We start from the raw sequence: 12,510 nt of genomic DNA on the forward strand, positions 1-12,510 counted from the left end.
CAAATGGGTCACAATATCCTCATTAATATCTGTTTTCAAAAGAATTTTTTCTTATAGTTGCTTTAAATTCTATTTTTTTAAGTATTAAAAATGCAACTTCCATAGTTTCATTACAATCAGTTATTGTGGCTCAATCCCAACTAATTTCTTGTCTGAATAAATTGAATTTTCCATTAATTAAATTAATTGTTTTGTCTTCTTCTTCTTCTCCTTCTTCTTGTAATAGGACTATGTCCTGTTTCTTCTGTTACAGTCTTTGCTGCGATCCGGAGCTCCAACTCTCGTACCATCGTTTTTTGGGTCTTCCTATGGGTCGCTTGGTGTTGGGCTTCTGTGTTTTCGCCCAATGCGCCATACGTTCAGGGTCCATCCGATCTACGTAGTCCCTCCACATGCGTCGTCGCGCTCTTGTCCATCTCACTACGTCCTGAACGCCTAGCTCTCTCAATGTGTCTTCGTTTCGTACTCTATCTCTGAGTGTGATACCTCTTATGGATCTTAGGGTTTTCATCTCTGTTGTTCTCATTATCTGTTTGGTCTTTGTTGTCTCGGCCCTTGTCTCAGCTGCGTATGTCAGTACGGGTCTAACACATGTCTTACAAATGCGGACTTTGCTTTCGGTGCTCATATATTTATTCCGCCAGATTATATCCCTCAGGAAACCAGATATTCTCGCTGCTTTCATTGCCTGCTGTTTTGATTCTTGCCACAGATGCCTGTCGCTAGATATTTCCACACCTAAGTATCTGCAATCCATTTCCTGTTCGATTATATGGCCGTCCACTACTAACTTACCTCTAATTGGGTTCCTGGATATTACTATCGATTGGGTTTTCTCTTTGGATAGTGTCAGGTTATACTTTTCGGCGGTTATTTTGAATTTTTGTAGTAGGCGTTGTAAGTCATCTTCGTTTTCGGCTATTAAGATTGCATCATCTGCGTAGCAAAGTATTCTCATGGTTCGGTTACCCATTTTGTATCCCTGATTCATTATGTTAACACTACCTATAACTTCATCCATTATTAAATTAAATAGGCATGGACTGAGGCTGTCCCCTTGTCTAATGCCTGCATTGATTTTGATTTCTTCCGTGAGCCCGTGTGTGGTTTTAATTCGTGTTTTGTTGGATCTATTGAGCTCTTTGATTATGTTTCTATACCTCTGACCTATGTTTTTCTTTTCAAGGATACTGAGCACGTCCTTTAATCGTACTCTGTCGAATGCTTGTTTCAGATCTATAAAGCATGTGAACATGGGCTTTTCGAATTCTATTGATTTCTCAACTAATTGTCGCATTATGAAAATAGCGCCTATTGTAGATCTGTTTGGGCGAAAACTCTGTTGTTCTTCCGATACACCGGCTTTCTTATATATTTTTTGGGATAGAATTTTTGTCAATAGTTTTGATGTAGAATTGAGTAGTGTAATTCCTCGGTAGTTCGTAGGATCTGTCTTTACGCCTTTCTTGTAGATGGGTATTGTTATACTCTCTCTCCATTCCTCTGGTACTGTCATGTTGTTTACAATTTTTTGGAATAATATTGTTATCTCTTCTATTATTTTTGTACCGCCGTATTTAATTAATTCATTTGGTATATTATCCGGACCTGGTGATTTTCTATTTTTTGATCTTTTGATTGCTTCGTTTACTTCTTCTTGGGTGATGTTGTCATTCTCTGTTTCTTCTTGGTGAATGTTTTGTAGGTCATTTCTTTGTACTTCATTATTATCGTCGTTATCGTCTTTGTATAGATTCTCGAAATGAGTTACCCATTCTTCTGGTTTTATTGCGTTAATTTGTAATTCTTCGGTAACCGGCTTCTTCCTGTTCCTCAACATGTTCCATACCTTCCTTTGACCTCCTCGTAAATCATGTTCCATGTCATTTGAGAATTTTTCCCAATATATTTGTTTTAGATCTTTGATTCTGTTAGTTGTTCTATTTCTTTCTGATTTATATCTTTGATACTCTTCTGGGGTCCTATTGTTAATATATCTTACGTATGCATCTTTCTTCTCTTTTGCTAAATCTTTAACTTCCTGTGTGAACCATGGTTTTTGGTTTCTGCCGCCGTTTAAGTCAATTGTTCTTTCTCCAATGGCTTCTTTTGCACTACTAGTTATATATTTTATTTTTTCTCATGCTTCGTTTATATTGTCTGTGATTTCAATAGGGCTAAGATTGATCTTTTCCTCAAGTCTTTTTTGGTAGAGATCCTTAGTACTTTCGTCTTGTAGGGATTCTATGTTGATCTTGGTAATGTAGTTAGGTGGTTTCTTTCTCTCTATTATGTACGCGTGACGGTACTTACATATAACCATTCCGTGTTGTGTTCCCACATTCGCAGACGTCATTGTGCGTACGTCAAGTACTTCCCGTGGGTGAACTTTTCTGTTGGTTATCACATAGTCAATCATCGATCTGTGGCCCCTTGTGTTAGTGAATGTATATTTATGTTGTTCTTTGTGGTCAAAGTATGTATTGTTGATACGCAACTCGTTGTGTGCACATATCTCTATTAGTGAATCTCCGTTATCATTTGTTGGTGCTTCGTTGAACTTGTGCATTATTCCTTGGATGGGTGTATTTCCTATTCTTGAGTTGAAATCTCCCAACAAGAATATTTTTTCTGTTTGTGGCAATCTATCTAGGGTCTCTTGAAGTTTTTCGAAAAATTCGTCTCTCTTGTTCTTTGGTTTGTTTACATCTGGTGCATAAATGCTAACAAGATGGATTTTTTCATTAGCTAATTTTTTGTATTTTTTTAAAATAATATTTTGAATTATTTTATATTTTATTTTGCCAAATAGATTTTCGAATTTTTAGATTTTATTTAAAATTTGAATATTGGTCTTTGTCACTATGTCCGGGAAATCTTGTAATAGGTCCCTGGTGCAAATCATTCTTTTTTTTTTGGTTTGCTTTAGTTAGCATTTTTATATTTTGTTGAATTAATATATTAAGAACTTAATGATGTAACTGTAGGTAAGTATTTTTATGCTATATTTTGAATATTGTTGTTTTTTAACGAAAACTTTTCGTTTATAAATTTGCAAAAGTCTGTGTGTTATTGCGTTGCCGCTCCTGCAATACTTAGAGCAGGTGTATCGATGGATTCTTATGTAGTTTTGCCTTCTGAATCCAAATCTGAAAACGGCATTTCGATATATCTAATTGTCTTCGAGATAATCGACCTCAAAGTCTAAAATGTGACGTCCCAATCCGGTTATTTCCTACCGACGCACTAAACGTCAGCTCAAATGGTTGATTAGGAAGTAGGCTACTTTTTTTTTAAATATTGATTTGCCAAGCATAGGTTATTTACATTTGAGTTTGACACTTCGTGAATGTCAAACTAAATTTTAAATTAAGTATTAATAAAACATCAATGACATGTGATAGTGAATTTAATTAATATATAAAATAAATAAGATGTTCAAAAATACAATTTGAGTATAAATATTTTAAAAGCAATAATTTATTAACAGTTTTAAAAAGGTTTATACCAGTATAAATACGGCCTCCCCTTTATGATAAATGGACTGTTCCATTTGCTATAAAATTAAAATATTATGTATACCTAGTCGTTCCCTAAACTCGACACAACTGGCTAGTGATTGTAGAAGGTAATTTTTTTGTTTTTTGAGAATTTTGCCGAAATTGGCAAAATTACTAATTATTTAGTAATAATTATTAACTATTTAGAAATTATTATTTTGTCGAATTGGCAAAATTATTGACTAAAATCACTAGCCAGTATTGTGTCTGTGTACAGTACATCCTTCTAATGAAAAAAAAAAAATATTTGAAGGTTTTTCTCAAATTATGGATACCAAGAACATTTTCATTTATAACTCTTTTATTTTTAATTTGATAAATAAAAGTTATTCTTCATAAAAAGCTCTTCTTGTTCTAAGATTTATGATGCAACCGTGTCCCAAAAGTAGGGGATCGGTCGAATATTTCGCGAACTAAACATTGGATGGAAAAACTGAAAAATACGTGTTCAATCATTTTCAAAAATCTATCCAATGACACCAAACACCAACTCCCACTACACCCCCTGGAGGTGGGGTGGGGGGTAACTTTAAAATCTTAAATGGAAACCCCTAGTTTTTCTTGCAGATTTGCATTCGTTATGTAAAAGTAAGCAACTTTTATGCAAGACATTTTTTCGAACTGTGGATAGATGGCGCTATAATTGGGAAAAACGATTTATCCTGATACCATAGGTAAATTATAGAAACGGTCTAATATCTCGAGAAATACACTTCCAAATAAGAAACCAAAAAACAGGTTTTTAATATTTTTCGAAAACCTATCGATAAACACTAAACATGAATCTCCAACCCACCCCCTGGAGGTGGGGTGGGGGGTAACTTTAAAATCTTAAATAGCAACCCTCACTTTTTATTGCAGATTCGAATTCGTCATGAAAAACTGAAAAATTAAGCAACATTTATTCGAAATATTTTTTAAAAATGCTGATAGATGGCGCTAATAAATCGTATTTTTCCAATTAAAGCGCCATCTATCAACAATTCTAAAAACTGTTTCGAATAAATGTTGCTTAGTTTTTCATGACAAATCCGAATCTGTAATAAAAAGTGGGGGTTGCTATTTAATATTTTAAAGTTACCCCCCACCCCACCTCCAGGGGGGTGGGTTGGAGGGTCATGTTTAGTGTTATTCGATAGGTTTTCGAAAAGTATTAAAAAAATTTGTTTGGTTTCTCATTTGGAAGTGTATTTCTCGAGATATTAGACCGTTTCTATAATTTACCCATGGTATCAGGATAAATCGTTTTTCCCAATTATAGTGCCATCTATCCACATTTCGAAAAAATGTCTTGAATAAAAGTTGCTTACTTTTACGTAACGAATCCAAATCTGCAAGAAAATCTAGGGGTTTCCATTCGAGATTTTAAAGTTACCCCCCACCCACCTCCAGGGGGTGTAGTGGAGGTTGGTGTTTGGTGCCATTGGATAGATTTTTGAAAATGATTGAACAGGTATTTTTCAGTTTTTCGATCCGATGTTCAGTTCGCGAAATATTTGACCGTTCCACTACTTTTGGGACACCTTGTATAAAATTTTATTAATTTTATACGAGGTATGTAAAAAATATGAATTTCGATCAAGAGTAAACTACCTTTATAGTTCATAACATTTAAATTAGAATGATAAAATTGCACATTAAAACATAATTATTAATTCTAAACTACTTTTCATAATAGAAATTTTCCATATTATGAATCAAAATACGTAAATATACAAAGTTTTCGTTATGACAATGCTCGCATTTCAGCTTGTTTTATTATTAATCTAATCAATCGATAAATTTTTGGAGGGTAGTATTGTCAGCAGATAAATTTTTGATTCAAAACAATATGAAGTGACTTTAAGGTCTTATCGATATCCTGATAATAAATTATTATAAACCATTATCAGCTCAACATGATTTTATAAACAACTTTTTATTTCTGTTAACTGCTACTTACTCATTATTTTGGACGCTGACGGTCAAAAAAATTGTTTTAGTATGTAGTCCGTTCTTTAACGGTAAAATATTGCAAAACCTCTAAATTTTAAAGAACCGCTTGGATTGACATGAAATTTGGCATACACCTCTAGCTAACAAGTCAAAGAAAAAAAGTGATATTGTGCCGATATGTGCTTTTGCCCTGGGGGTGGTTTTCACCCCCTCTTGGGGGTGAAAAAATATTCGTCCAAAGACAGTAAGGAAATGGATAAAGTGGATAATTTTAAGTAACTTTTGTTCTATAGAGTTTTTTCACTAAGTCAATACTTTTCGAATTATTTGTCAGTGAATATGTTCATTTTTTCAACAAAATAACCACGCTTTTGGACGGTCTCTCGCAAATAACTCAAATAGTATGTAGGTATTTTTTTGTCGAAAAAATATTCTTAGCAAAAAAATAGCCTTAAAAATTTTTAAAAAATGGTGTGTATATCACGTCTCTATACCTATAGAAGCATAGTTATAGCTAATGAAAAATAGGTTCATATTCGTCAAATTCCAAATGGAATATTTTAACGTGAAATAAATAAAAATGAAGCACATTTCGGGGAAAACTCATTACAACTTGTTTAAAGTGTTTAAAAAAAGCTTCATTTTTGTTTTATAAAAAAAATTTCTAGCATCAAAATTAAACAAGTTACGCTCAAAATAAAGTGAGTCTCTTTTGGTTTTGCTAAAAAATCGAGAAAATCACCCCCTAATTAGTATCATAAATAAACTTAATCGTTACGACTTCACAAGTTTCTTGACTCGTGTATATATTGTTTATATGATCTGTAAGTTTCATCAGTTCAAAGTCCTTAGGCCTTCCTTCAAAGTCCTTTCCATTATTGAAAGGGCTGTAGTTAAAAGGGGCTGAACGAGTCACTGATCACGATGTATGCAAATTTAGAAACACCAAATCTTAGTCAATTTTTGTCTAAAACAGAAAAACAAAAAATACATGATATTCAGAGAAGCAAATCTAACTTTTTTTTGTTTTTCGAGATTTTTGGTATCTCTAACCATTTTTAAGTTATTTTGAAAAAAAGCATATTTTTCAAAATTTTAATTTTAAAAAATTTTACTTTGAAACCAAATTTTTCCAAAAATAAGCACTTTGAATCGATCAAACTTACAGATCATATAAACAGAACATAAGTAAAATAGGTAAAAGGGGGAGAAGTGTACTTTTGAAGTGTGTAAAATTAATAATTCTTAGCTGAGCGCTTTCGGCTTATAAAGCCATCTTCGGAGCTATGCTACAATAAAAGATCTCTAATGAATAATTGATCTTAGAATTCAAAGTTTAACTTATGTCAAAAAGGTCAATATACCACTATGAAGAGAGATGGGTTCCATTTATGATATGAAATACTTCTGTTTCTTATGTAGTTTTTTATTGGTTGGAAAAAACCTTGTCTGCCTGTTTAAAAAATTGTTCAATATGCTGTTGGTTATTTTTGTATCCAGAAAAGTAAAGTTAAACATCAAGAACGAGCACAAAGGACTTTCACACGAAAATTACATTATATATAAAACGAATATTTGATCATGGTAAGGTCAAAAAAACCTTACCATTTGAATACTGCGGTGTCAGATAGCAGAATGGTCGCCTCGCATGGAGGATTTTTAATGACAGTCGATGTAGACAGGGTGTGCTCGTTAAGGTGTCTTCACATTTTCTCATATAAAGTGACAATTGATATATGACATTTTTTAGCAATTGGATTGAACATCTTTTCAATAAAGTCTGTAGTTACATAAATCTGGTTTTTAAAAAATAATGAAATACATATTGAAAAGAGACTTAAGGTCTAGGATAAACCAATTGACAAGTTATCCTCCACAAACCAAACTCGAATCGTTTTTGAAAATTAATACATGATGTAAAGAAACTTGATGGTGAAGTTTTTTAGGAAGATGGGAAATAAATTAACAATGAATTTTGTGAAATGTGATTTTTAAAGAATAAACTGCAAAATGATTTATTACAAATATTGTTTTAAATGATGCTTTAGTAAAGAATTAAAATTTTTTTAAAAAAATTTAAAAAATTATTTTTTGATTGCATGAGGTCAAACTTCTTCCTCCAGAGTCTCCCACAAGAGTCTGAACAAAGGTTTATAGTTGTAATTAAGATTGAGTTGTGTGTTCAAGCAAAAATCGGGATTAAGTTTCATTTCTTTAGTTATCTCTAGATCTTCTAAAAGGTTCATTTGTCTATAGTTTTTGATTGGGATGTTATGTAAAATTGTACTGTTTTCGGAAGGATAGAAGGAATGGTTGCTAAATTTAACATGATAACCAAAATTTGATTTTTCTGGATTGTTGAGATGTTCTTTGATCCTCTGAGATAGGGTCCTCATAGTCCTGCCCACATAAGTCATGTTACAATCCCCACAAGACAGTTTGTAAATAACACTTTTATTTAGTTTGTCGATTTTATCTTTGGTGTGGCTGAAGATGGATTTTATGTTATTTTTCGTTTTGAAAGATATGTTAAGGTTACTGACTTTATTACAAAGTAATCTTGATACTTTTTCTGAAATTGGCCCTAAGTAGGATAAGGATCTATAAATAGCTGTAGTGTTGGGTTCGTTCTCTGTGTTAAAAGCTTGGTTTAGTCTCTTTTTGAGCATTGATCTTCTAATGACCTTATCTACAGTAGAAGAGGGGAAACCATTGTTGTTTGCTATTTGTTTAATAATTGAAATTTCGTTGTTGTAATTGTCTTGGGACATGGGGATGTTAAGAAGTCTGTGGACATAACATTGAATAGCTGCCATCTTATGTTGAAAAGGATGGTTAGATGATATGGGTATCATATGGCCTGTTTGAGTAGGTTTTCTAAATACTGAGTATTCTAAAGTAGTAGACGATGAAGAAGTGGAAGATGTATTCTTTTTGATGGTTAGGTTTAGAAAATTGATCATGTTGTTGGTTTCTAATTCTAATGTGAACTTAATTGCTGGATGTAGGTTATTAATTATTGAAAGAATGTTGTTAGGTTCTGAAGGAGGACCCTCTATAAATGCTAAAATATCATCAACATATCTGTACCATAGGATTATTTGTGGATGTGAATGGACAAAATTATTTTCAAGAGAATCTAGGAAAATATCTGCAAGTAGTGGGGATAAAGGATTTCCCATTGCTAGACCTTCTGGTTGTCTGTACATTTTGTTGTTGAAGATGAAGAAATCCTGAGAAAGGCAAAATTTAAATAGTGAGGTGATTTGAGAACATTTGTTGAGGTCTATGTTCTTTGAAATTAAAATATTGTTGACAATTGGAATGGTTTCAAGTCTAGGAACATTAGTGAAAAGATTGGTTACGTCAAAAGAGACCATAGTAAAATTGTTTGGGAGGTTAGTTGAAGAAATCAGGAGCCTTAACTTACGCGGTTGAACAGAACTTTGGAGACACGGTTATACTATCAGATTTTTTATCTGCTCTTGAGGCAATATCACAACCAATAACCAAAAAACACAACAATGAGTTGTTATGCCATATTAGAAAGACAATCGCTCGATTTAAAAATAATAGTAGTGACTTGGTCTTTATCTGGGTAAAAGGACATGCTGGAATCAAAGAAAATGAGATAGTGGATGAAATGGCAAAGAATTCGGCAACTTTAAATGAAATAGTAGATTTAACAATCTCCAGCGATTACATTCCAGAATTGCATAAAAAATTAAGAAAGAAATGGGAAACTATTTGGCTTAAGACTAAGTTTTCACTCTAATGGCATATAACATATCCCACCAGAATGAAAACAATGGGAACCTTCTCTGGTTACACCTCCGAGGCTTCTACAATTTGCAAGCCATACGGATGCTGAGACTAAGGAAGATGAGGGAATTCTACAATTTGCAATTCACGTCACATCTGCTCAGCGCGGTAAAATTCCAACGAGACTGGTTCCCTTCATACTCCACACAGAGTAAATGTAAATCATTATTTAATTGGCTTAAATGTAATTTGGCTTAAGTTTGTACAAACTTCGAGGAATCCATACACTTACATATACCCACAACTTCCGCAAAATATTCCACATATATTTGATTATCACGTTACTCGGTTTTATTCCACATCCCTAAGTCGCTTAAGATTAAACCATGGCAATTTTCCTGCACATTTAGCTAAAATAGGAATGCGTATCAACTCTCTCTGTTCATGTGATAACTACTCTACTGCAGATTTAAATCATATAATCTTTAATTGTGAACTTAATAGAAACCATACGAAAGCACTAATTGTTAGACTTCAGGAGCGGAATGTAAGTTCACCGCTGAATATTTCACATCTACTAAGCTTCAATACCAAAACTATTAATGATATTATCATACAATTTCTTAAAGATTCTAAAATAAAAATTTAATATGACATCTTCAATCTTCAACTTTCAAATATCTGTGGCAAAAAGTTTATCTAATGCCATCCCCTCTTTGTGAACACACACACACTAGTTTAAACATGGCTTTATTTATCCTATTACCTTTGTTAGATGGTAGGATGTTTCTTTTAGACTCACTAATATTTTTTTATGATAAATAAAGCACACGCCATGTTTGATGTAACGTTGAATTGTAGGATTGTGTATAGAAGACGATACATTCAAGTAACATATTATAGTTTATACATAAGTATACACAATTTTATAAAGAAACTTACCTGTACTGTTCTACGATTTATGGAAGCCCCTAGTTCGTTAATAGCTCCTTTCAATATTGTTCTGAAACTTTATATTAGATATATTATTCTCTCCGAGGTGGAAGTCGAAACGTCAATAAAATTATTTTTAAGTTAAATTGTGGCTTATTTCCCAGTTAGAATAAGATCCATTCTTTCAGAGTTGTCCATCAATATAGATATCTAAAATGCATATAAAGATACTATGATGTTTCTTTTAGAACTGCATATTCGGATATGCAACAATATTATTATTACATCTTAAATTAATCAATTTACTTTTGTTTCCTATGTACATATACGTACTTTCAAACTATTCCTTAGATTTTAAAGAATACCAACAAATCCGTCTATGAAAATGAACTAATACCACGCCATTTTGTAAAACACACATTAAATCACTAATAGTGAATAATGGTTACTGCGCAATTATTTTGTGGAAGAAAATGTATTTGCAAGTAGCATTTCGGCATTAATGATAAAGTTTTTATTTAATAACAACAGTTACTACAGGGGGTATTCCTGAAGAATTATTTCTTGTTGTTTAAAATGTTTATTTGATTACAAACAAATTTCTTGTTCACAAATATAAATATGGGTTAACTTAACATATACTTCTTATACTGCAAAATATTTGTAGTTTTCAATTTAAGAAACAAACACTTAATTATCAGTAGTAATAACCTAAGGACATTGATAATTGTTCGAAAAAATTTTATAACAGATTTCGAAAGCTTGTTGCTTGGAAACAGACCGACGCCGTAGGCGGAGGTCTGTTGCCTGTAAGCAACAAGCTTGAGAAAGTTGTTAAAAAATTTTTGAGCATTTATCAATGTTCGAGGATTATTCGGATAGAAAATTTTTTGCTGGTTATGAAAAAAAAAATACAGAGCAGAAACAATTTATTTAAATGTGCAATTAACAAAGGAACAATTAGAAAAATTTAATGAAGATCCAGACATGTTAGTTTCTTTAACTGATGAAGATGTATTTCCACTACGCATGCTGTTAATAATTTTATTATGATGTTCTTCTTTATTATAATTCTTCTACCGTCCGATTTCCATCTAATTCATATTTTCTATCATTGCAAAAGTCCATAAACGCTTTCCATACAAATTTTTTACTGTAAACAGTATTCTTTGGTATATTTGATTCGATAATTTCATTAATATTCTCATCAGTATTATAACCAAATCGTGACATTTTGAAATATTGAATATTTGAAATGTCAAAATCGAAATGAAACGAAATGTAGGTATCCATAGCTACATGATTGAGTGAAAACAGCCCATGGGATCTGTTTTCAGTATAATGTTGGTTTTATTGGTTGTATTCAATCAGATGACCACAAATTAATTGATTTCATTGGATTTCTAATTGAGCAAAAAATTTTCGTCTAAACAATTTTTGTTTAGATGTTAATAAAATTTAATTTCGTTAATTTCGTTAATAAAATATATTTATAATTAGTCTGGGCTGATTATCGGAGAATAGGCCATTTTTGGGAAAAGTTATCTACCAGCAATTATATTGCTGGAATCGAATTATAAGATCCTATATATTAATAATATAGGTATGCAAAGTCCTCAGATAGTGTGCTACTTTTTTTATAAACAAAATGGCGCCCGAAAATCGTATTTTTTTCAATTATTGCTGTATAACTCCGAAGATTTTAATTTTACAACAAAAACACCCGAATAAAAATTCACCGTGATTAAATTCTGCATAGAGATGTGTTTTTCCCGATCTGCTCCGATGAAAATTTTTCTCGGAAAATGTGGGTTTTCCCAACAAAATCTTTAATTTTCAAATAAAGTTTTAGATAAGTAATTATCTACCAATAATTAGATAATTTGGTGAATTAAAATCCTTCCTTGTTTAGATTATAGTTCCAGAAGCTGATGCAAATTAAACGAATATTTTAGCAACAATTCAATTGTTAATTAATAATTTACGGTCGCAATAATAACCAAAATAATTAAGATACACTGATCAAACTTTGAAATCTTTTAAAGATGAAATGCCTATTTAACATTTTGTCGACAAAATATAAATTTTTTATTTTTTTGCATAATCTTTAAATGTTTAAAAAAATAGTTATAAACAAATTAACGTTTCTCAGACAGTTTTTACTATATTTTAATTTTAAAACATAGCTAAAATGCGTATTTCAAATCTCTTGAAAACGAATGCTTTAAAACTTTTTTGCAACGACTTGCAAAAAAAATTAAACAGCAAAGTAAACATACAATTACTACGATGTTTTAATTCGTTCAAAGCGTAGAAGTGA

Source organism: Diabrotica virgifera, chromosome 5 (assembly GCF_917563875.1).
Source record: "Diabrotica virgifera virgifera chromosome 5, PGI_DIABVI_V3a".
Lineage (NCBI taxonomy): Eukaryota > Metazoa > Arthropoda > Insecta > Coleoptera > Chrysomelidae > Diabrotica > Diabrotica virgifera.